General features: G+C 42.6%; 2 long non-coding RNA genes across 2 annotated transcripts in view; one reads left to right on the top strand and one right to left on the bottom strand.

Moving 5' to 3' along the window:
• Positions 1 to 1094: 1094 nt before the first annotated feature.
• The window catches only part of LOC309629445, a 65321-nt gene continuing 39554 nt past the window's right edge, over positions 1095 to 26861 (bottom strand). Inside the window, exons 2-4 of the long non-coding RNA XR_014245077.1 lie at positions 7708 to 21012; positions 7411 to 7487; positions 1095 to 3401 (exon numbers count right to left, since the gene is read on the bottom strand). This is a non-coding gene — a long non-coding RNA (uncharacterized lncRNA). The remainder of the gene's footprint in view (positions 3402 to 7410; positions 7488 to 7707; positions 21013 to 26861) is intronic.
• Positions 14345 to 26861, top strand: part of LOC309629447 — a 57462-nt gene continuing 44945 nt past the window's right edge. The window contains exon 1 of the long non-coding RNA XR_014245079.1: positions 14345 to 14419. This is a non-coding gene — a long non-coding RNA (uncharacterized lncRNA). The remainder of the gene's footprint in view (positions 14420 to 26861) is intronic.

Below are 26861 nucleotides of genomic sequence, written 5' to 3'. Positions count from 1 at the left end.
CCTGCAGGACCTCCAGCCTCTGCAGATCCCCCAGCCTATTGCATGGAGTCCCCTGCTCTGGACCAGAAGGCAGTGCAAGGTGGCAGTCAAGAGTGCAGCCTCAGGGTCCAGGCTGCAATGTTCGTTTAATCCCATAAATTCTCTGTGTCTCAATACCCTATTCATAAAAAGGGAGATAATATAGGACCTACTTGAAAGGGCTGCTGTGAGGATTACATGCACTAACACATGTAGCATAAAAGGTGCCTAGACATATTAAAGTGCTCGAAAAGGTTTATAATTAATCACAAACTTATAAAGGCATAATTAGCTTTAACTGCTAAGTAGTCATAATTACAGACAAAAACAGTTCTTTCTAATTATTGTATAACCCCTCCCTCCCTAGAGTTTAGACACTGATGCCTGGGGGGGGTCTGTGCAAACAGGGGAATCAAAAGGACACATACTTTGCCATCAGTACTCAGAATCATTTGTCCTTCTCCTCCCCTCAAAAATGGAGGGACTTTAATTGCCTGCTATGAGTTGAATAAAGGGTTCTCTCCAGAGAGGCCCCACCCACTAGTCATGCTGAAATATAGCAGCATCTCTTGGAAGCAAATGCACACAGCCCCTAAACAAGGTGAAAAAAACCTTCGCTACAGCTGTTAAAATCAAATATGATCACATCGCTCTCCACTTAAAATTATTCTGTGATTTCCAACTGCCTTAAGAGTAAAAGCCAAATTGTTTATCCTTACGTAATGGGTCCTGGCCCCTTTCCAGCTTCTCAGCCCATAATGAACCACTTAGACTTTTGAAAAAACACCTTGCCCTACGAAGTCACCGTGCCCTTCCCCCTGTGCTTTCCTCTGCCTGTGTGCCCTTCCCCCTCCTTGCACTCCTTACACAGAAATTTGCTAATTAATATTTATTTTTCAGGTTCCCGCACAGTCACCTCTGCCTTAAAGCTTTCCTGATGCACCACCCCACGTCCCACGCCCCCGGGCAAAGCTGATCGTCCCCTTCTCTGCATCACTTCCACGCCCTCTACAATCCACTATTGTGCTGAGTGTCTGGGCCGCCACTGCTCATTCACAGCCTCTCTCCACTGTCCGAGTGTGAGCCAAACCAAAGTAGCCACCGTGTTCTGGTCATCCTTGACCTCCACACCTAGCACAGCCCTAGCCCGTCTTAGGGGCTTCATTATTGAGTGACTGGATGAAGCAATGAAGGATGGAGGAGGAGGGAGGAAATACTCAGTGGATTCTGTGTCAACTGAAGTCAATTCCTGGAAAATCAAAGGACACCAGGAGAGAAGAGAGCAGAAGCAGCGAGCAGAAAGCGGAAGGAGGGGCAACCACCCCAGCTGACCCCAAAACAACAGGTGCACAGGACCTGGAGCTGCTAACTGTTGATGAACAGCGAATGTCTGGCTGCCTGGATTAGTTAGGACAGTGGTTCTCACACACTTTGGACTTTGTTAGCAACAATCCCAAAGTGCTTTTATACATGTGGGTTATATCTCTCCATATTTACCATTAGAAATTAAAATGGAAAAAAAATTGTTTCTTCATGCATTTGTTTTAAAATGGCAATAATAAAGATGTAAACATAAATATTTTTATATTTTCAGAAAAATTTTATTGAGAAGAGTGACTTTTTTTTTTTACTTTTGCAAAGCTCTTTAATATCTGGCTTAATAGAAGACAGCTGTATTCACGTATCGGCTTCTGCGTTCAGTCTGTTGTGATATCACTCATCATGTAGCCTCTGGAAAACTCAGCTATATACTCATGAGAAAATGAGAATAAAAAAGGCAAATAAAGTGTCAGTACTGTGATGAGTCTAATGAAAGAGTCTCAGAGACACAACCCCCTGCCCCAGAGGTTCTGGAACCACACTTTGAAAACTACTGAATTAAGATACAGTATAGGTCATCTGTTGTTGCAGAGACTAAAATAACAGTGACTTGAATAAGATAAAAATATATTTCTCTCTTGCCTAACTTTCCACATGTAAGCAGCCCCCATCAGTCATGATGCTCTTTCTGGTTGTTTTGCCATCCCTGGTACACATGGTCCAAAACAACTCCCCAGTACCACCCCTACACTTCAGCCAGCAGGAAGGGGAGGGCACTCCCTGGTCTTTCACGTGCATGTCCAGATACTGTAGGGACTTCCCTGGCCGTCCAGTGGTTAAGACTCCACTCTCCCAAGGCAGGGGGCACGGGTTCGATCCCTGGTCGGAGAACTAAGATCCTGCATGCCACATGGCACGGTCAAAAAAAAAGAAAGAAAAAGAAACAGATGTTGTATGTATCACTTCCCCTCAAATTCCATTGGCCAGACCTTGGACAAAAGCCTATTACTGAACTGCAAAGGAGACTGGGAAATACCTCTAATCTAGTTGACGGTGTGTTCTATGACCGTAGAGGAAGGTGAGAACAGATATGGGGATAAGTCCCAGTCTCTGCTCCGCTGACCTTTCCCCCTAGGCTCAGCTGGGCCCAGGCCCAGAGAGCAGCTTGGACAAGCCAGGGCTCACCTTATCACTGCCCGGAAGGACAGGGAAGCTGGTCCTGGCATAGAGCAGGACTCACACAGCAAGACACATTTGCCTCACAAAAACAATGGCAACAGAAAACAAGGAGTTCTCAAAGCAGGTAGGCCCACAGATAGGATGTAAGCAGCTCACATAAAGAGGAGCAGACAGGAGCTGGAGACCAGTCACAATGGAAATGCACTAGTTAAGAAGAAAACTCCCAAGGATCAGCCATAAATGATGCTCTGGTTAGGAAAAAGGCCAAAATCATCAACACAGCTCACAAGGCCTTGCAGGATCTCAACCCTCCCCCCAAAAACCCTATGTCCAGCCACATCTCAAGCCAGTCTCTCCCACACCCTCCACATTTCAGTCATGTTCTACTCGTCAATTTGAAAAGTGTGCCTTAGTCATTTTTTAATATATAAATTTATTTACTTATTTTATTTATTTTTGGCTGTGTTGGGTCTTTGTTGCTGCCTGTGGGATTTCCTCTAGTTGCGGTGAGCAGGGACTACTCTTTGTTGCAGTGCACAGGCTTCACACTGAGCTGGCTTCTCTTGTTGCAGAGCACGGGATGTAGGTGCATGGGCTTCAGTAGTTGTGGTGCATGGGCTTCAGTAGCTGTGGCTCATGGGCTCTAGAGCGCAGGCTCAGTAGTTGTGGCACACGGGCTTAGTTGCTCCGTGGTATGTGGGATCTACCTGGACCAGGGATCGAACCTGTGACCCCTGTGTTGGCAGGTAGATTCTTAGCCACTGCGCCACCAGGGAAGCCCGCCTTAGTCTTTCTTATCTTAGAGTCTTTGCATGTGCTGTTCCATCTCCTGGAACACTCTTTTCCCTACCACCGTCTGGCCCACACGTGCTCATTTTTCAGGTCTGTGGAAAAAAACAAAGCCCAACCAAATGAGAACAAGCAAAAGCTATATATCCAGAGCTTGCTATAGCAAGAGAGTCAGCCACTACCTCTTGAATTTTGACAGTCTCAAAGGCAGGCAGAGGAGTAGGAAAGCTTTATAACAGAAAAAGGGAAGGTTTCACGTGTGCCTTTATTGGAGGCTGTTGGCAAGGGAAAGCTGTAGGTGGGAAAACTAGAAGTAGGGCATTCTATGTGATTGGTTAGGAGTACAGATTTGGCTTTCTCTGGTTGATCCTAAGTTGGAAGTAAGGACAAAAATTAGGGAAGCTGTCAGTTATTAATCAAGTCCTGGCCATTTGGGGCCAATTGTTATATGAGTTATTGTTTGGCTTCCTGGACTGGTTGTTAGAGAGAGTGGTCTGACTTCCTATAAGTATGACATAGATAGCAGGCTGGCCGCCCAGGCTGGTTACTGTAGATAATAGGCTGGTTTCCTGGGCTGATTGCTGCAGATGATGTGTCAGAGTTCTATTTTACATATGATCTGACAATTGTCTATTTGTATATTCAGTCTCTCAGTTCTCAGCTCACAGCATTTCCTCCTGGAAGACTTCCCCAACCCCCAGATCAGGGTAGGTCGACCTGTAATATGTAACTGCAGCTTCCTGAATTTCTCTTTACTAATTCTCAGCAAACTTGTAATTAGTACTTGCCCAATAGGTTAGAATCTCCATGAGGGTAGGGATTATATTTTTTTATTATTCATTTTCTATGCTCAGCACCAAACAAAGGGCTTAGCATATAGTAGGGGCTCAATAAAAAAAATTATTGCATGGATGCATGGATGCATGGCTAGGGGAATGGTTGAATGGATGTCTGACCTTTGCAGGCTGAGGGCAATGTTCTGCTGCTTATCAGCTGACAAATTTCCAGAACCTTCTGCAAAGAGTAGCTGAAGGCATGAGTTGCATATTGGTTCTGCCCCCTGAGCCATTACGCCATTCAAACAAAGCCACCTAACAGCAAAAATAAGGTCCCATTCCTTATTGAGCCACCAAAGTTGCGACATTCAAGTTTAGCTATCAATAATGTTCCAACCATGGGTCCAACCTATCTGGGATCTGACATCTACCTTGGTGTCTCCAACTTAAGCTACATTTCCTCCTAAGCGTGGATCACTGACAATATCCTACAAAATACTCCACTGGATCCTGGTGCTGCTCATTTAGGAAGGTTGCTTGTGCTGAAGTTCTAGCATAAACCTGCCAGCTGTAATATATCTTGCTGATCTGACCCAATGGTGACCCACAGTGCTCTCCGTATGCGCTGTTTTCTTTTATTTTCCAACCTCTGAAGATTGTCAGAATTCTGCCTGCCTAAGCAATAAATCCATCTTTGCAGGGATCAATTGCAGTGGCTGGCTGCAAAAGCTGGAAATCCAATTAACTGCAAAATAAATAAAAAATGAAAAATACACTGAAGCCATGGCATAAATCAGCTAGAAAATTTTCTGCACATTAAAATAAACAAGGAGAAATTTCAAATTCATTTGTCTTCTTTTTTTAAACCCCATTATTGATAAATTTAGCCTTGGTTCCAATTTTGTCATAGCCACAATTTGCTCAAGTGTAGATCTGTGGGGATGGCTATCTCTGTTCTAATTATACCCTGCAGGCGCTCTCCGGAGAGGAGCCAACTCGGCTAGGATTACCTTGGTGCCATATGTAAAACTTTAGGCCCTCTCTCCCTTCATCTTTTTGCACCACATGTGTTCTTAAAGGGGCATAAATCTGCTCTAACGTTGCGTGGGAAATATGAGTTATTTTAGCTTTCTGGGACATTTTGAAAAGGACAGAGTTTTCATCAGTTGGCTAAGTGAAAGGCCTTATGCCTCACTGCTACTAGGTCTGCTGGGCTGCAGCCATGACACACAGAGCCCATGCGCACTGGACAACCTTCTCAATGTGGAGAAGTGGGTTGAGTGTCGCATGGCAATTAACCTCCCTCCAGGCTCTATCCCCAGGCTTCTTGTCAATGTCCTGGAAAGGGGCCCCCCCAAGGTACCCAGCAACCTGAGGAAGCCACTTGGAGAAAACAGACCAGCAAAGGCATGGAGGGAAAGGCCACTTGAGTCCCATCTGTAACTGGAACACAGATTTGTTTCCTGCGGATGTCCTGGTAGAGGACAATCGGGGGTGGCGATCCCTCTTCACAACGTGTGGCTGGAGTCCAGAGTGGGAGGGCTCTGTCACTGACTCACTGTGTGACTTCAAACAGTCCTGAGCTGCTCTGGATCTGTTTCCTTGTGTGTAAATGAGCAGACTGAAAGAGAGGCTGCCAAGGCCCTTCCAGGTCCCAATGTCTGTGATTCCATATTTGGTGAGTTAAAGCACATGTTTTATTCAAGGAAGATAAGAGTATTCTTACTTTGATGAACTATAAACTAGCTCTTCTATCCTTCCCTTTTCCTTGATACCCTGCTGTGTCATCACTGTATTTGCCATTTCTGAATTCTAAGCATTACACAGACAACAGGTGTTTGTCAGTGATGTCCCCATGGAAAAGAGGAAAACCAAAAGTCGACTGTTTCTCAACATTTCTTATCAGAAAATCAAATGACTCAGCATTGCTCAACACACACACACACACACACACACACACACACACACACACACACTTTCACTTCAACCTACCTCCAAATGCTCCTTGGTTAAAACATATGATATCAACAAATGTGAGAAGAAACCTCTGCCATCTTTCAAAATGCACCCATGTGAACAGTTTTCTATTCAAATCACAAATTTTCTGTTATCCTTAGCTGGTTACTGATTTGGTTTTACTAAAAAATATTGCCTTATTTTCTAAACTTATTTAGAAAATTCTAAAAACAAAACCAAAAGAAAATGAATAAGTTGATGGGAAGCCATAACCATTGGAAACACAGTCATTACTACCTAGAGGTATTTCCATGGTTGTAAACTAAATTTGCTGCCATAGGAAACACAGAATACACAGGGCCCAGGGTCTCTCCTTAACTGTAGCTGAAGAGATGGAAGTTATGCAAGGAAATTCCTAGAAACAAGTCTCAATATAACAGAGACATAAATTCACCCTCTTATCGTCAATCCTGATAGCTCTATTATTTTTTCCTAACACTAACTCTAGGCTAGGCACTGTGTTTGGCACAAGGCAAAAAGCCAAATCCTGCCTTCTTGAAGTTTACAGAGGGTGATACATATATCCAGGGGACAAGGAAACAATGGGTTAATTTCATGCAAAGCAATCGGTTATTTAGCATAGTGTAGTCAGTCGTTTTGTTAACCTATGACTGCATTTCTCTATTTTCATCTATTGGTGTTGCCATCAAGAAGGCAACAGGAGGGACTTCCCTGGTGGCACAGTGGTTAAGAATCCGCCTGCAAATGCAGGGGACACAGGTTTGAGTCCTGGTCCAGGAAAGTCCCACATGCCGCGGAGCAACTAAGCCCGTGAGCCACAACTACTGAGCCTGTGCTCTAGAGCCCACGAGCCACAGGTACTGAGCCCACGCACCTAGAGCCTGCATTTTACAATAAGAGAAGCCACCGCAATGAGAAGCCCGTGCACCGTAACAAAGAGTAGCCCCCTCTCACCGCAACTAGAGAAAGCCCACACAGCAACGAAGACCCAACACAGCCAAAAATAAATAATAAATAAATAAATAAATAAATAAATAAATAAATTTATTTTTTAAAAAAAGAAGAAGGCAGCAGGAACCTAAGGCTCTTATCTTTCCAATCCCTCTCTCTTCTCCAAGGCAGGTAGTTACAAGTACCAAATAAGTTTCCATTCTCACTGCGGAGTTTTTTGGTTTAAAACTGTTTATTGATCAATAAAAAAGTAGAAAATCACAAAGTCATTGTCTGGTGGAACTGTACTAGTAATTTTACAGCCGGCTAGATAGTAAGGATACAAATGTTAGTAGGCGGGAGACCCAGCTCCTGCTGAAAACAAGTCAATTCTGACAAAAATCCAACCACCATTACTGACCTTGGAGAGCACTGCGCAAGGTCAGTGGCAGAATGAACGTGATTATATTGGTCCTGATCCCCGTCTGTTTACCAGCTCTAAAAACAAGTGGACAGACATCATATGTACTCCCATATGCTTAAAAGTAATAAACACTGTAAATAACAGACTCGAGTCCTCAAAAGAATGCAAAAGAGAATGCACATAGGATTTAGAACAACATTTTTAAATAGATTTTTAATTTAATTTTTAAAATAGGACTGTCACTGGGACATATTGTTGCCACCGTAACTATTTATATTAATAACTCTGACTCACCCAACAAGTCTTCGTAAGCTCAGAGAGTCTACTGGCAGTGTTCATTCATTCTTTCAGTCATCCTTCCTCCCATCTGCTCACCAAGGACTGCTGGGAGCATGAGTGTCTGGAACTTCCAGAGCAGTCCCTTTGCCCTTGTCCTTAAATCTAACAATGACCTTCACCTTGATTCCTCCAAGGAGAACGTTCATTCCAATCTACTCAGTACCTTTCCCTCCACCTACTTGCCTTATTTCTCCTTAAACCTCTCTGTGTCCATAACTCAGATCTCCCTAAAATAACTGGGCTCAAATGTTTCCAATACCCTCTTCTGTCTGCTTGTATCCTCACCCACTTCTCTTGCCTCCGTGGCTTCCACTAGTCACCGTTTTAATTCTATTATATCCACCTTCCACTCCCCTGTTGCCTACTGAATGAAGCCCAGACTTGATCTCTTCTGTCAGCTTTCCTTACTCTATAGCAGACAGATTACATGAATTATCTTAAATATCATCAGGCACAAGTGCCTTCCCAGAGAGGCAGCACGCTCTGGGTCTAAACAGTCATCCAGGGCCTTCCCTGGTGGTCCAGTGGGTAAGACTCTGCAATCCCAATGCAGGGGGCCAGGGTTCAATCCCTGGTCAGGGAACTAGATCCCACATGCTTCAGTGAAGATCCCACATGCCATAACAAAGACCTGGTGCAGCCAAATTAAATAAATAAATAAATAGTCATCCAACCATAAGTTTTAGTTATAACGATCCCTGGAGGATGGCAAAGAGATAAGTGAAGGGCCACCTGTGTGGATTGTCTCAACAGGCAGGGTCCCCACCCATTCCCAGGTGAGCTATCATCTTCATGTTTATGGCAAGGTTCTTGGTCTTCAGTCCTGAAACCCAAAAGGTAGGTATCACCTCTCGGCTCTGACCACATTCCATCAGGAACAGCCAGCTAAAGAGGTAGGGTATAGTCATGATCATTATCCAACATCTCAGCTTATCATTTTCCAGAAAAGATCAGCTCTTGATGAAGTGGCACCCTGGACAGATGGGGAGGAAAGGAAGAGGAGAGGCTCCCAGCACAAGGCCCTGTCTATGGCGGCCAGTCCAAGATAGGCAGCACGATGGAGAGTCCTAGCAGGCAAGTGGGGCTTAAGGACACACCACACTTCCAGTAACGGGCATTGAAGAATTGCAGAAGCAGAGAAAGATGAGAGGGTCATTACAGAGGCAAGTTCTCCACTTTTTTCTTTGGTCAAAGGGAGCCTGGAGTGTGTTCTGGGAGGGCAGCAAGCCACAGAAGTGGGGACCAAATACCTTCCTCTCCTCCTGTCTCATAGAGACAGGCTCTCCCACCAGGGGAAAGAGCAAGCTAACTGAGGGTTCTCCTTACTGTCTTTGGGCATCATGGACCCCGATATCAAGAGCTCAAGGGCAGCTTTGACTCCACATCTAGAATCCACGGAGGTGAGGACTTCGGCTTGAGCCTGAAGACTCAGATATGAGGGGTCTCTTCATGTGGAGAACTAAGGACCCTCTAAAGTAAGTCCTATCCTAGCGATTGTCATACTAAGTGAAGTAAGTCAGACAGAGAAAGACATATCATATGCTATTGCTTACATGTGGGATCTAAAAAAAGGGTACAGATGAATTTATTTACAAAACAGAAGTAGAGTCACAGATGTAGAAAACAAACTTATGGTTACCAGGGGGTAAGAGGGGGTAGGGATAAATTGGGATATTGAGATTGGCATATACACCCTACTATATATAAAATAGATAACTATAAGAACCTACTGTATAGCACAGGGAACTCTACTCAATACTCTGTAATGGCCTATATGGGAAAAGAATCTTAAAAAAGAGTGGATATATGTATGTGTATAACTGATTCACTTTTCTGTATACCTGAAACTAACACAACACTGTAAATCAACTATACTCCAATAAAAATTTTCTTAAAAATCAATATAAACATTAATGTAAACTATAATTAAGGATGATAAAAAATAAAATAAAGTAAGTCCTACCTGAGAAAAGAGAGAAAGGAGGTACAGAAGTTTGGTTCAAGCGTAATGGGCTACAACCAGAGATGACACTCTCAGTCATTCTCAGCCGCAGGCCCAGCGACTTACACCAAGACCTAGAGCAGCAGTGACAAGAGTCAGCATCCTATGAGTCAGAGCTGGAGAGAGAAAGTGGTGAAAGTATCAAATGCCCATGTACCAGTCATACCTGAAACTCCCCCAGGAGCTCCCAGAGCCATTGACAGAACTTGTGGCAGGGACCTGGAGCAGAGAATGCTGACTGGTTGGGACAAGAAACATGGGTGGGAGCTGCCAGCCAAAGATACATCCTTGCAAAGGGCCCCAAGTTTTCAGCCCAATACGTCTCTTCACTCAGACTTTGGAGACAGCCCTGGTTGGGAATGTGGAGAATGGGTGTCAGAACATCCTCCAGGGAAGGAAGTTTGTGATATATGAGTTGTCCCCACATACGCAGGCACTCACGTCACATCCCTCACCCCATATATAGCAAAAGATATAGCAAAAGATGACATCACTCACATCCTGGTATCTTTAGCTACAGCTACTGTTGATGGACTCTGGTCAAAGAACAAAAAGGGCAGAGAGGCCTGATGAGGAAATGGAAAGACCCATATGACTGAGTTGATGTGACGTGGTTAATTAAGGAAAACACCATACATCAAATTCCATCAGAATCTTTATCATTTTCCATGCGGTTTGGGCCTGAATGTCTTAAGTTCTGGGCTGAAGTCAGGAGTACAGTTCTTTATGCTCCTCTGAAAGATGGCAAGGTCACCTTGTGCCTGCCACTTAACTTCACTGACTCTCCATAACTCCAACTGCAATAAGAAGAAACTAATACCGGTGAATTATAGAGGGGTTTTAAAGGCTGGCAGCATTTTCCAAATTATTTAGGGGTTAGAAGAGGAGCCATTTTCTGAATCCAGAGTATTATTACAGCAGGATTGAGGCTTTTTAGAGCTGGAAGTGTTCCTTCCATTTTACAGATCCTAGGATACTGAGGCTCAGAGCAGGAAAGTGACTTCTCTGAGATCACACAGTCAGTCAGTGACAGTCTGAGAATAAGGAGCTGAATCTCCTTATTCAGCATCTGAATAAGGATGCCTCTCTCCTGGATTCAGCTGGGGCATGCAGATTGACCTGCTGGATTTTTTGACAATGAACAAACACACAAACAACAAATATGAACCATTTATTATGCCCAAAGAATGCAGCTCTCCAGAAAAAAAGCATCTTCTTAGAAGCCTCTCAACATTGATTTTCCAAACCCTTCTGCCACTGAAACTTCTTCAGGCAGGCCCACATCATTTCTTTGGTCTTTTTTTCCAAAGGAATAACGAGTTCTTTCTTCCAGTTTCTACTTAATAATGCTGCAGTAGTGAACTTTTTCCTTCCCTCATTAAAGTAGCCCTGGATTGGGTCAGAGGAAAGCTGATTTGAGGTCTCCGCCTTTGTAACCAAGCCCTGGTCTTTAACTGGGATCTCCTCGGCAGCATTCCTGTTGCCCGTGGCAGGAAGACATCTTCCACTGGGTTATGAATTCTGATTTTTTTTACCTTAAGTCTTGAGCACTCCCTACAAATAAAATTTTAATATAATTGGTTTCGGTGCATGTAGGAGCCTTTTAATTACCCTCTGAAAGATGCTTAGGCAACAGCTTGCTATTAGGTTAAACAGTGTCAGCATCTGTACTGTAAACACATACTTTGCACACCCATATTTGCCTTTCACTGTTTTTCCTCTAAGGAGCCTTCTTTGGGAGTACAGCTTCAATCCAGTGGACAGAATGGACATCATTCCCTTTGGAACACCATCTTTTCTTCTCCTGACTCCCCTTGAAGCTGGATCCTGGCCATTTCAGACACCTTCATAAAACCATGGGGCACCTTGTGATAATTCAGGAGCCGATTACAAAGCGGCAGGCTCCCCAGGCAGAGCGTCCTCTCCTCTGCAGCTCATGCCTGGCCATTTCACTGCTCATTAGCCCCTTTTCCAGAGAGTGAGCAGGGAAAACAAAAAGAGATGAAATTCAAACCCATCCATTTGCTTCCTATTAGCTGCTCTAGTTAAAAGTTTAGTGCAGGAGCAGGCTGAAATGATTAATTAATATAAAGTTTGAGGATTTTATCTGCAGCTCGTTTGTTTAAGCTCTTCCTTCCTCTTGGAATCATCTATAGTACAAAATGTACTGGCTGCAGGACCAGGCTAAGAAAGTTACTATGATCATTTTGGCCCCGGGAAAGATAATCATGGCAAGCAACTGAGGGAAAACTGACATCAGACTTTCTTTCTAAAGCATCCAAAACTTTATGTTATCTCATATAAACTTTTAGAGTTTTTTTAAATTAAATTGTAAAATAAACTATCCCATGGCTAGTAAAAACCAAAATAACTGCTTCCCTCCTTGTCTATTCCACTTACAGAAACCCCACTGCAGAGAAAGTCATACTTATAGAAATAATAAATCTTAATAATGCTATCAGGAAAACTGACTTTTAATGACAAAGAATTTACACAAGATACTAAGCAAACATTGCAGCAAGCTAATCCAGGCTGTTAAATAAACAATTAAAAGTAATCATGCAAGATAAACCCCTCAGAGAGCAGAAAGATTTTCAAAAGGAATATTTACCTGTGGATAGAGAAAAATGCATATTCAATTTAAAGAAATAGGCTATATCTTCCTCTAGACAAAAAGATTGTTATCTCACACGTTAATATGTGTTGGTTTATTCTGAACATTATTTGAATATTTCATCAGAAAATTATTTTCCCTCTAAGCACATGGGTTTTTTCTATTATATCCATGTGTATACCCAAGGCTGAAAGCTTTTACAGAAGGAATACATCTCTAATCTTTGAAAGACATGATAGAATATATAATTTACTGAAAGTCACTTTATTATCAAATTTGCAAGAATATAGCCAAGGCATGCAATGGGATGTCTCTACACATATGATACAGACTCTACTTCCTAAGTCATTTTAGCCAAAACTCAAGGACAAATCACTCATAAAGCACAGAGAAATTGAGAGACTGAGCAGGTATAGAAGGCAGCTGGGGACTTCCCTGGCAGACCAGTGGTTTAGACTCCATGCTCCCAATGCAGGTGGCGCAGGTTCGAACCCTGGTCGGGGAATTAAGATCCCACATGCCATGCTGCGTGGCCAAAAAATTAAAAGAAAAAAACAAAAAAAGAAGGCAGCTGGGTTCTAGCCCTGCCTTGTCACCACCAGCTGTGGAACCTTGGACCAGCCCCTTCCCTCCCTGGGCCTCTGCAAGAAATGGTCTCAACATGTCCTCTAACTCTAAAGTTTTGTGGTCTGTGAGACAGAGGATCAGGTGAGATCAGAAGAAAGCTCAGCCAAGTTAGAGAAGTGCACATTCAAAGTTCAGCTGAGGATAGGAATGATCCTACATGACAGATCCAGGGCTGGAAACCTCTAATTAACTGGAGGTGATGAGGGTGGGTGTGGAGAGGGCATGCTCAGCCCCGAGACTGCAGCTCAGTACTGCTGTTTTATGAATTTCATCATTTCACCTAGATATCACCAGGCTCTAAAAACTCTTTTGTAAGGTGGGGAAAGGATTTAGAAGCCATAATGCTCATCTATTAACCTACAAATGAGGATAGATATTTATAGAAAATGAAATACTCCCCCTAGCTATTCAGAGTGACTGTTCCTGTCATGAGGTAACTAGAGCCCTCAACCAGTCATACAAACATTGCCCAACAAGTACAGAATTAGTTAGAGCTGAGCTGGTGCTGAGAAAGGAAGGAATAGCATATAAAAACCTCTAAGGTCAGATTAAAGAACGTGTTCTTAACCAAGGCTCTCAGACCTGGGCCTGGGCTTCAAGGGATCTGTGACCCTCCCAAAACAGTCAGCAAAATTGCATAATGAATATGGCCGTGTGCATTTTCCTAAGAAGAGTGTCCATAGCATTCATCAGCTTCTCAAAGAGGTCTGTGATCTCTAAAGGTTCATGAACTATTGGGATATACAGAAGAATAGACTCAAGATAGACAGGGAGGAGACTGAGGCAGCTCTGAAGGGTCTGAAATCAGAGCCAGATCTGAGGATTCTCTAAGAAAGGTCAAGTTTGGAAGGAAGAGCCAAGCAGAGGCTTGGTCCAGGCCAAATGGGATGCTATAGCACCATCTCCAGGGATCCCTGAAAGAGTCAGGTCCACGGGTCGGACACAATGACTCAGTGGCCACCACAAGAGACTTCACTCACATGTGAGGCTGTAAGGCAAGTAGGTCACCAGGGCTCCTGTAAATCCTGCTGAACAATGAAGACAATTCTACAGGATTACTCACAAACAGATGGAAGGCATCAGACTGTGTCCCATTCACCCCAGCTTCAGTCTAGCTCACACCCACCTCCTCTGATTGAGCACTGCCCCTCTATCCCATGTTTTCCTTTTTTTCCAAAATCCACCCCTGATTTCTCTATGGGCAAAAGGGACACCATGGGAAGAGAAAATCGGTTTGGCCCCAGGAGGCCAGTGGGAACACATGAGTAGTACCTCTTACAAGAGCTTTTATCAGGGTAGATGGTGGACACATTGGGCAAAGGTGCCATTCAAATGTAAAGTTGACTTACTTCACTCAGTATGACAATCTCTAGGTCCATCCATGTTGCTGCAAATGGCATTATATCATATGATATCGCTTATATGTGGAATCCAAAAAAAAAATGGCACAAATGAATGTATTTACAAAACAGAAATAGAGTCACAGATGTAAAAAACAAACGTATGGTTACCAGGGGGGAAGAGGGGGAGGGATAAACTGGGAGATTGGGATTGACATACACACCCCACTATATATAAAATAGATAACTAATAAGAACCTACTGTATAGCACAGGGAACTCAACTCAGTACTCTGTAATGACCTATATGGGAAAAGAATCTAAAAAAGAGTGAATCTATGTATATGTATAACTGATTCATTTTGCTGTACACCTGAAACTAACACAGCATTGTATGTCAACTATACTCCAATAAAAAATTTTCTTAAAAATGTAAAGTTGAGGGCTTTCCTGGTGGCGCAGTGGATGAGAATCTGCCTGCCAATGCAGGGGACACGGGTTCGAGCTCTGGTCTGGGAAGATCCCACATGCCGCGGAGCAACTAGGCCCGTGTGCCACAACTACTGAGCCTGCGCGTCTGGAGCTTGTGCTCTGCAACAAGAGAGGCCACGATAGTGAGAGGCCCGCGCACCGCGATGAAGAGTGGCTCCCACTCGCTGCAACTAGAGAAAGCCCTCGCACAGAAACGAAGACCCAACACAACCAAAAATAAATAAATAAATATATTAAAAAAAAATGTAAAGTTGAACTAATTAAAATGAAAAAGAATTTAAAATTAACTCCTTTAATAACACTAGCTGCATTTAAAATGCTCAATAGCCACATAAGGTTAGTGGCTACTTTTTGGACAATTCAACTATAGAATATTTCCACCATCACAGAAAGATTTTCTCTATATAATCCAGCACCAAACTCTGTGACACAAACAGTAATTACAACCGTGATTTAGAGAACAGTAGAGCCTACAGTGAGCAGAAATAGCTGTAAAGGGCTTCAGGGAGGAAATGGGACTTACGCTGAGCCTCAGAGGGTGAGATGAAAGCATGAGAAGGGGCTTTTCATCCGGAAGCCATAGTAAGAACGAAGGTGAGAAGAAGGAGAAGAAATGGGCACAGGTCTAGCTAGAGCCAGGTGCAAGTTCACGATGAACAAATACAGCAGGAATGAATGGATGAATGGCAGGAAACAAGATAAGTAGGCAGGCTGGAGACAGATTGCATAGGCATTTCAATACCAGGCACTGTAATTTAGGCAGGACAATAATAGCTCCTAACACTGGCCACCACTTATTTAATGCTTATTGTGTTTCAAGCTTTGTACTAAGAGATTTACATAAATTATTAAATTTACTCCTCACAGCACCAAGAGGTAAGTGCTATTAACTCTATGATGAGAATGGCAAAAGCAATGACTGGAGAGTTTAGGTAACTAATACCCGAGATCACGCAGCTTGGGAATGGTGGGCTACAATTCAAACAATATGGCTGTTGTGGCCAGTGCTTCCACCTTACACTTTCCTGTCCCCTACCTGGCTTCCAAACAGCTTTCTTTTTAATTAAAAATGGCTTTTGGGACTTCCCTGTTGGCGCAGTGGTTAAGAATCCTCCTGCCAATGCAGGGGACACAGGTTCGATCCTGGTCCGGGAAGCTCCCACATGCCACGGAGCAACTAAGCCCCTGCGCCACAACTACTGAGCCTGCGCTCTAGAGCCCGCCAGCCACAACTACTGAGCCCGAGTGCTACAACTACTGAGCCCGCACGCCTAGAGCCCATGCTCTGCAACAAGAGAAGCCACCACAATGAGAAGCCCATGCACCGCATCGAAGAGTGGTCCCACTCACCGCAACTAGAGAAAGCCCGCGCACAGCAACAAAGACCCAACACAGCCAAAAATAAATAAATAAAATTTAAGAAAAAAAAAAGAAGGGCTTTTGCCTCTACCCTTTGCACTGTATATCAACGGTTTCTAAGGCATCTCTTCTGGAAGCCCCTTTACCTTTTTCTAACACTTAGGGGAAAATACTCTCTTAACGGGGCCCCAGTCCTTAGTAGTTTAGACTGTGTGGCATCAGCAAGGACAGGAACATGGCGGAAGCGATTTGGAAAATGGAACGGATTGGCCCCATTGTGAGGATAGGAGACATCTAGAAGAAGAGGCTGGCGTATTCAAGGCCTCACCAACTTTTCAATTGATCTCTATGCCAAAAGTCATCTCCCTGACTGCAGAGCCCCACACACCCATCAGGTGCAGGGCAGGATTTCTGGCTCCATGGGCTCCTGGCCCCTTCATGGCCCCTGGCATCATCTCTCATTCCTCCAAGGAACTTGTTTGCTACCTTCTTTTGCAGGTTTGGGTTTTGGAGTTTGCACATGTGGACCCTTCCCTCTTATAACCATGACTACAGTCTGAGCTGGCTGCTCCTGGGCCGACCCAGCCTTGGACCGTGACCATAAATTGGAACAAAAGGCTTCCCACAGGAGAAAGACGTTAACATGCTTTTCCATGCCTCTGTGCTTTTTCTATAGAAATAGAATACTTTATTATGTTAACAAAGCGTGACAATTCATCTCAAATTATTATAGATAAAAATTGATTACAGCATTTAGAGCAAGATTAAAGAAATACATATACCTCATTGCTACTTTTAATAGCAATCATTCACTGCTTAATCTAATCTTGGCACTTGCCCAAAACTTCAGCTAGAATTCACCCTGTGTCTTTCCTGAGAGTTTAAATCCTGTTTAGGGTTGGTACTTGGCTTTTTTTGTTTCTTCAAGGCGTTAGAGATTTGGGCACCAATAAATATTTCACATGGTTTCTCTCCAGCTTTCCACAATCTTAGCTGCCTTCATACAGCTTCTCATTGAGGTGGTGCCCTGCTATGTCCTAACATTCTAATTAACAGTCTTGCTGTCTAATCATTCTGCTCTTCTGTGTGAGAGACTGATCTTCTACTCCACACCATTTGCCAACAGCCAAAAAGAGAAAGTGGTTAGATTCATGCCACATACTACCACCCATGGTGTGGAGCATACACACACACACACACACACACACACACAAGTAGTTTTTCTTTTAATCTAGTGAGAAGGGTATGATTTCACATAAAGAGGAAGTCCTTCTTCAACCAGCCCTTCTGTCCATGAGAGTCAAATGTTCGTTTTCTTACTTGCTTGTCTAATAAGGGCTAAAGACCTCCAATTCACTCACAATCATTGTTCTACCTAAACCATATTTAAGCAGAATATAATATTTTAAAACCAAGATGGAGATGTTTTTCTTTAATATCTTATTTTAGTAGGTTTCAGGTATAAGGGTAAAACATCCTATTCCTATATACAAAAATAGAATTCAAATTTGTACATCATGAGAATCAATTCCTTCTGAGGTCTATAAAGAAAGGTGCTCTTATAACAGAATCAGAATCACAGGGTGTGCCAAATGCTGACTGGCAAATGAGGGGAGGGCTGGAGGTGGGAAATCATCATCTTGCAACCAACAGAGCAAAGATTGGTCCAAGCAAGAATCATCGATGGTTGCTAAATCTGGAGGGAATTGTTGAGGAGGAACAGAATGTCTTCATGGTCTTAAAGGGTCTCCTGAGAGGAGGATGGGGAACAAAATTAGCATCACCAATGGGAGGCAGCTGGACTTTGTGTGCCTCCAGATGTGATGCTATGTGAAGATTATGCCTGTATTATAACCTGAAGCTGACCATCAAGAAACATCAGACAGGGCTTCCCTGGTGGCGCAGTGTTTGAGAACCTGCCTGCCAATGCAGGGGACGCGGGTTCCAGCCCTAGTCTGGGAGGATCCCACATGCCGCAGAGCAACTAGGCCCGTGAGCCACAATTGCTGAGCCTGCGCATCTGGAGCCTGTGCTCCACAACAGGAGAGGCCGCGATGGTGGGAGGCCCGCGCACCGCGATGAAGAGTGGCCCCCGCTTGCCGCAACTGGAGAAAGCCCTCGCACAGAAACGAAGACCCAACACAGCCATAAATAAATAAATAAATAAATAAATAAATAAATAAATAAACCCAAAGTTTAAAAAAAAAAAAAGAAACATCAGACAAAGTAAAAATGAAGAACATTCTGTATACATATATCAAAAAGGACTGAATTCTTCAAAAAGGACAAAGTCTTCAAAGACAAAGAAAGGCTATAGAAATGTTCCAGATAAAGAGACTAAAAACATAACAACTAATTGGAATGCTAGAGCCGTGGGGAGAAAATGCCACAAGGGACATTACTGGGTCAACTGAAAAAAGATTAGATTAGAGATTAGATCAAAGTATTGTATCAATGTTAAATGTCATGAAATTGATAACTGTATTGTGGTTAAGAGGCTATTCTTAGTCTTAGGAAATACACACTGACGTATACCACCTTCATTCAAATTGTTCAAAAAAGAAATTATGTACATGTATTTACGTGTTAGCACACGCGCGCTCACAAGCAATAAAGCAAATCCAACAAAATGTTAAGATACGTGAATATGGGTGTTCTGTGTTCTCCCCTTATTCTTGCAACTTTACTATAAGTTTTAAATGATTTCAAATAAAAAGTTAACAACCACACACACACACACACACACACACACTCACACACAAAAATCTTGTGAGGGAATACTCAAGGAGAGTAAGAGGACAAACCATCTCCATCCTTAACATTCTCCCAGGGAGGACCACTGTCCTCACTTACCCCATCCCCCTCCCTCCTCTAGGAGAGATGACCACTGTCACCATAACTGTTCTGGTGGCAGTTTACTCTTCCTACCAATCTTGGCTTAGATTTTAATAAGTATCTTTTTCATCTTAGTCTAGCTGAGACAAAAGTGAAAATGTTTTTTGAATTTTTGTCTTTAAAAATATCTAGGGAAAAAGAAAAAGAGTAGAAAACACAAGTACAAACACAAGTTACAGGCAGATTTCTCATCTTTAAATTACAAAACACTTGTCAAAATGTTGATGTCATCATTTACTACACGCATCTAAATTCACCTCAGCTCTAACATATTTGACTTGCCCAAAGTTAATGTGCCTTCATCTATTTTTCTCAGCTAAGTTTGGGCCCAGATTCACTAGTGACCATTTGACCTTTGTGGCCAGTGTCATGAGCCCAGAATTCTCTGCCTCATACAAATGACCACTCTTTCCATAACAGTTGGTTTATGTGATCAAGAATGAGGTATAGCACCTCACTCCCTGTCCTCAAGAGCTAAATAATTATCTTAACGTCCTAATGTAAGGTGATGGGCGTTTTGCCCTAACTTGTGAATTGTGCGACAATGAACTACTGTTCTGTTTGATTGATTGTGGCTTGATTTTGATGAGGTGAATTTGAAAATTATTTAATGCTGCTTACAATGCCTAATAAAAATCTTTATTCTTTTAGTTTAAAAAAATGTCAGTGTGCTATTGAACCAATAAGTTCCCATTTACAGTCTACTGAGGGGTCTGCAATCCTAAGCACATTGGCAGAACAGAGATGATGGATGAACTCAGGACCCAGTGACCCTCGCTGGGTCAGGTCCCATCTCAAGCCACTTGTCCAGGTGCTCCTAAAGACACATTCAAGGGCTCATCCCCTGCCCCATTACCACTGCCACACTCCCACTACCACACACACCTACCCCTTCACCTCTACTGCCAAGGGCACAGAAAAAAATGGAAAGATCTTTAGCCATGCAACACCAATGCACATGACCAGAGAGGGGAACCATTCAATCCCAGACCTCCTCAGTCCAGATGCCTCTTTCTCAGAGCGCAATTTAACATTGTTCTCAACCCTAATCCCCTTAAGTCTGGCTTTCCAAGTAGTCTATTTTTTGTCTTTCTAAGTTGAATTTATATTAGAGTAAGTCCCCTGCATATGAATGAGTTCCGTTCCAAGAGTGCTTTTGTAAGTCCAATTTGTTCGTAAGTCCAACTAAGTTAGGCTAGGTACCCAACTAACACAATCAGCTATATAGTGCTGTACTGTAATAGGTTTATAACATTTTCACACAAATAGTACATAAAAAACAAACACAAAAAATAAAGAGAACATTTTTAATCTTACAGTACAGTACCTTGAAAAGTACAGTACTGCAGTACAACAGCTGGCATACAGGGGCTGGCATCGAGTGAACGGGCAGGAAGAGTTACTGACTGGAGGAGGGAGAGGAGGTGGGAGATGGTAGAGCTGAAGGATCGTGAGCCATAGGAGATGGAGCGCAAGATGCAATTTCACTCACGCCTGACATTGATGGCACAGGTTCTGGTTCCTTGCTGGATTCAATTCTATCTACCTTCTTGAAAAAATGATCCAGTGATGTCTGGGTAGTAGCTCTTTTTTTTCTCGTCATAGATGACACGGTAGCACTGGATTGCTTTCTTCACGACTGCTGCAACCTTTGTTTACTGTTCTATGTTTGGGTCCTGTGCCTCAAAAACTAACAGTGCCTCCTCAAATAAAGAAAATCCCCTTGCCATTTCCTGCATCATGAATCTCTTCAGTTCTTCAGTTACTTCTTCCTCTTGTCTCTCTTCATCTTTCTCTGCGTCTCCAATTCCATCAGGTCTTCATTAGTAAGCAGCTCATGTTGCACAGCAAGTTCCATCGTTATCACTTGGTGCTTCTTAGCAGTAGCAGCTACATCACTGCTGCTTTTACTCTTGCTCCGAACATCCTGGGCTTGAAATAAAGATGCCATACTACTGTATCTCTATACAGTACTGTACAGTAAAGTACACAAAAGCACAACCACTTGTAGAGGATGCATGCACATGACAATGTACGCCAGACACGTGAACTAACTTACGTGATTGGACATGCAAACACACATTTCTGTCTTTGAAAGTTTGCAACTTGAAGGTTAGTATGTAGGGTATTTACTGTAGTTATGGTAGGCTAAGTTGCCTTAGCAAATGTATTCACAAATGTAATAGCTCAAATCACATAACAATCCAAGGCAAACATTTCTGAGTCAGCAGGAAGCTCTTCATCACATAATGACTCAGGGAATCCTGGCTCCTTCCAGTTTGTGGCTACACCATGCTCTAGAGCCCCATCATTCTCTGCAACCTCTGCATCCAGCTGGTGTAAAGGGAAAGAACCTAGAGAAGTTTCACCTGCCTCTTAAAGGCCACAGCTTAGAAGTGGTTCACATCACTTCCACTCATATTCCATCGCTGAGAACTGATCACATGGCCCCAACTACTGCAAGAGGGTATGGGAATTGCAGTCCCTGTCTGGGCAGCTCCCTATTACCCTGTTGTAGAGGAGAGATTTTTTGGGCAGCCCGCAGACCTGGCCATGGACCTTAAACAAAGAAAAGGGGAAGGTTTGATTAATGGAAATCACATTGGAAAACAAAGAAGGACTCTGAAAGTTTCTTTATTTCAATTACTTTTTTCTTTTGAATTATTTTGATGTTTGTTTATTTCCAAGGAAATCTATGCCTTAGAATTATGTTCATACAATTATTTGTATTCTTTATTCTTAATTTTTTTAAATATTTATTTATTTGCACCGGGTCTTAGTTGCAGCTCGCAGGCTCCTCAGTTGCAGCTCCAGGGCTCCTTAGTTGCAGCTCATCAGCTCCTTAGTGTGGCAGGCAGACTCCTTAGTTGCAGCACACAGGCTCCTTAGTTGTAGCATGCAAACTCTTAGTTGTGGCATGCATGTGGGATTTAGTTCCCTGACCAGAGATCAAACCCAGGTCCCCTGCATTGGGAGTGCAGAGTCTAATCTGCTGCACCACCAGGGAAGTCCCTATTCTTAACTTTTTTGCTAAAAGTTTTGAGGCAGGTACTAGATTCATTGGGGAAAAAAGAATAGTATTGATTTTTGTTCAAGGCCAATACAAATATTGTAGGGAAAAATGCATTCTCAGGCAAAAGATCAGAAATTTGGGGAGTCTGGTTTTCCCATGACTACCTCTCCAACATTATTTTCCACCCATCTTCCCCTCATGCATCACACTCTAGCCTCACTGCCTTACTTACTCTTCCTAGAAGAACCCAAGCACACTCTCGCTCCATGGCATTTGCATTTTCTCTTCCCCTGCTTGGAACACATCTTCCAGATATTTACATGGCTTGCCTCCTTATGTAATTCAGGTCACTGAAAAATGTGGCCACTTTGGAGAAGCATTCCCTGACTTTCCTACTCAATATAAAATAACATTCTTTCCCCAGCCCTCACATCACTTCTATCCTTTCACTCTGCTTTTTCTTCATAATGCTTATCATGACTGCAGTATACTATATATTTATTCATTTATTTTGCTTATGCTCATCTTCCTCACTAGCATGTAAGCTACAGGTAGGCAAGATCTTTGCTTTATTTGTTGCTGTATCACCAGGAACTTAGACATGCTTGGCAAAAAGTAGATGCTCTGAAAGTATTTATTGGAGGAATAAATGTACTTGATCAGGTATGAGCAAAGCCACAAAAATAAATACTGCTCAAACCATATCAATATTCAAAAGTTCCCACAAAAAAAGGAGCTTTTTTGTTGCTCTACTTTTTTTTTATTTACCATATTTTAAATGGGTGACAACTGGATACCCGCATGCAAAAGAATAAAGTTGGACCCCTTCCTTACACCATACACAAAAATTAACTCCAAATTGATCATAGACATAAATGTAAGAGCTAAAACTATAAAACTCTTAGAAGAAAACATAGAAATAAATCTTCATGACATTGGATTAGGCAGTGAATACTTTCTTAGATATGACACCAAAAGCATAAGTGATAAAAGAAAAAATGGATACACTGGACATCATCAAAAATTTTAAAAACCCTTGTTCTTCAAAAGGCATCATTAGGACAATGAAAAGACAACACACACATAGGGTGAGAAATGTTTTTGAGTTGTATCTCTGATAAAGGATTTTATATATTATAGAATATAAAGAACTCTTACAACTCAACAATAAAAAGACTAGTAACCCAATTTAAAATGGTCAAAGGATCAGAATAGACATATCTCCAAAGAAGATACACAAATAGCTGATAAGCACATGAAAAGATGCTCAACATCATTAGCCATCATGGAAATACAAATGAAAATAACATAAGCTACCACTTCAGGCCCACTAGAATGGCTTTAATCAAAAGACAAGAATTGGTGAGGATGTGGAGAAATTGAACCCTCACTGCTGATGGGAATGTAAAATGTAAAATTTCAGCCACTTTGGAAAACAATTTGGCAATTCCTCAAAATGCTAAATATAGGCTTATAATATAACCCAGCAAATCCATTCCTAAGTATATACCCAAGAAAGATAAAATTATTTATCCACACAAAAATTTGTACATGAATGTTCATAGTGGCATTAATCATAATAGCCAAAAAGTAGAAACAACCCAAATGTCCATCAGCTAATGAATGGATAAATAAAATGTGGTATATACACATACAATTAAATATTATTAGGCAATATAAAGAAATGGAGTACTGGTACACGCTACAACATGGATGAACTTTGAAAACATTAAGCTAAGTGAAAGAAGCCAGTCACAAAAAAACAACATATTGCATGATTCCATTTACATGAAGTGTCCAGAAGGAAGTATTAAGTGGTGGCCTATGGCTCAAGGAGTGGGGAGGAATAAGGAATGATTGCTAATAGGTATGGGGTTCCTTTTTGGGGTGATGAAAGTTACACAACCCTGTGAATATACCAAAACCTATTAAGTTACACACGTTCAATTGGAGGAATTGTATGTTGTGTGAATTGTAAGTTTTTCTTTAAGTAATGAGCCCTCAACTAGTTTTCTGTTTCAGGGACAGAATTAAATCCATGTCACACCTACATTGTTGATACTTGACCTAAACCACTTACAGTGTTCTAGAGCTGTGGTTCAAAAAGCATGGTCCCTGAACCAGTGACATCAGCATCCTCAGTAATTTGTCAGCAGAGTCCTTGGCCTCACTACAGCCCTACTGAATCAGAAACTGAAGTGGAGCCCAGCAACAGGTGTTTGCCCCCTAGGTGATTCTGATGGTCACTAAAGTGTTAAACTCACTTCTCTGGAAGAGGAGGAACCTAAGATCTCTTGTCCCGAGAAAAGTTTGACTGTACAAAATTCCTACCCACCTCCACCCTCATGATATTGAATGGGACACTTTCTTTTTAAATAATAGTCAGGGATACTCTACTCCTTTCCTCTCTTCTTTCCCCACACATACAGTTAAGCCTTGGCTTCCTCTGTGTGATGCTACCCACCCCCACCTCTCGGAATTCCCTTCTCTATGTGGCCATAAGTAACAAACCAATATTTAGGTTCAGTGGGAGCTAGGAGAGCCCACTTCTTAGTCTTGAGACCTCAAGCACATGAACAACTTGGTCTCTTACCAAAGCATGCTGCATTGTTGTTATTGGGTATTTGAGTCCCAATTTGTTATTGTTCTTTGCAAATACAGCTCCCTTGAAACTCTGTGGGGATAAGGGATGCATGTCAGGCCAGGATGGGGGCATGACTGGTCTCTGGATGAATGACCTCATAATAGCATCAAATTTTCACTCTTAGTCCTGAGCACCTACCAGCATGACATTGACCATATCTCCAGGGCAAGTACCACTTTTACTTACCAAACATCTACCCCTCTTACACCAACCTACTTTGTTTACCCACACCTCCACCTACATGATCAGCATGGTCAGGGCACAGCTGTGTATAATGGCCTTTATGTGCTCATTGGGGTTTGCTGGGAAGCTCAAGGGCATGGGCGGTTGGTCTAAGGTCTCAGAGAGTCAGTGGCAGGACCCTGTGGCCTCAGGCAGCATGGCTCCACGCCCTACAAGAAAGTAAGCCCCTTGTCTAAGGGCTAAATATAGGTCACCTGCCCTCAGGTGGGTCACACCAGGGATGAACAGGTGACTTCTATCAGCCATGCTAAATGTGCACGCATATGTGTGTATATAATATATCCAGAGACATGGAAATATATCCTCTCACAGGCTCCCTTTCTTTCTGCAACAGAAAACAGAAATAGAGAAAAACTTAACAACTGCAAACCCAGGGCCAATTTATCAGAAACCAAATTAAAGCTGTTGGGTATTTTTGTTGAAACATCTCTACCTCTGAAATCTAATTTCTTGCAACTTTCCATATAGGATCCTATGTTGTATTATTTATAAGAAAATAATATTCTGCCCTCCCTTGACAGCATTTCCTGGCTGCAGAAACCACTGCAGCCATGAAGTAACAGAATGATTTTGGTAATGTTTCCATAGCTACCTTGCTTCGAAGTGAGGTTTATTCTGTTTTAAAGTCTACTGACCTATTCACATCCCTATTTAGAATATTTTTCAATCTAATCCCTTGTCTGGCTATTATTGTATAATGTTCCTGTTATTCCTACATTTAAGGAGGTTCTGGATGCATAAATAAAAGCCTGGTAAGCAGGCCTTCCAGTTAGACATAACAATGTGATGAAATTTTTTTCTTTTTTCTTTTTCTATTCCTTTCCAATCCAGTGTGTATTCATTCTATCCTACCCTTGCACCGGGAGACCTTCCCAGGGTTTTTGGAGGTAAAGGCTGTTGAAGGTGCGCTGGTGCCCTCTTGTGGTCATTATGGCCTTGTGGTTTCTTCCCAGAAGCCTATTCTACAGACAACGGATTTTGCCAAGAAGGTAATGAGAAAGCCAAATGCCATTGCTAATTGTCATTGGTGTCCTTGTGTCTGTGTCGTTTGCCCCCTACAGGCATGAGGTTGTATCTAGAAGGACAGGCAGACTCTCTCGAGTGGCAGTGTAACAACGAGGGTTACAGGCCTCTGCTCTTTCTTCCAAGGCAGAGGCCTCATTACTAAAGAATACTGTCCAACGGGTAAGCCACAGGAAGTGAACTGGGACATACCTCGAGGAAGATGGCACACCAAACAACTCTCGGAAAGGCCTTGTAATGAAGGCAACCCACAGAAAGAGGAGACAGGGCTTCATCTCAAGAGAACATAGGGACTTTCTTGGTGGCACAGTGGTTAAGAATCAGCCTGCCAATGCAGGGGACATGGGTTTGAGCCTTGGTCTGGGAAGACCCCACATGCCGCAGAGGAACTAAGCCTGTGCGCCACAACTACTGAGCCTGCGCTCTAGAGCCCATGAGCCACAGCTACTGAGCCTGCATGCCACAACTACTGAAGCCCGTGCACGTAGAGCTTGTGCTCCGCAACAAGAGAAGCCACCGCAATGAGAAGACTGTGCACCGCAACGAAGAGTAGCCCCTGCTCGCCACAACTAGAGAAAGGCCGCGCACAGCAACGAAGACCCAATGCAGCCAAAAATAAATAAATAAATAAATTTATTTTTTAAAAAAAGAGAGAACATAAACCATCCTTAAAAAAGACATGCCTTTTTTTTTTAATTTTTTTTTAAAGGCAAAGAGACATTTTATTAATTAATTAATTAATTAATTAATTAATTTTTGGCTGTGTTGGGTCTTCGTTTCTGTGCGAGGGCTTTCTCTAGTTGTGGCAAGCGGGGGCCACTCTTCATCACGGTGCGCGGGCCTCTCACTATCGCGGCC

The sequence above is a fragment of the Balaenoptera borealis genome (genome assembly GCF_965194805.1).
Source record: "Balaenoptera borealis genome assembly, chromosome: 5".
NCBI lineage: Eukaryota > Metazoa > Chordata > Mammalia > Artiodactyla > Balaenopteridae > Balaenoptera > Balaenoptera borealis.
Note: the sequence above shows the minus strand (reverse complement) of the source record. Positions and strands in the feature narration are given on the sequence as shown.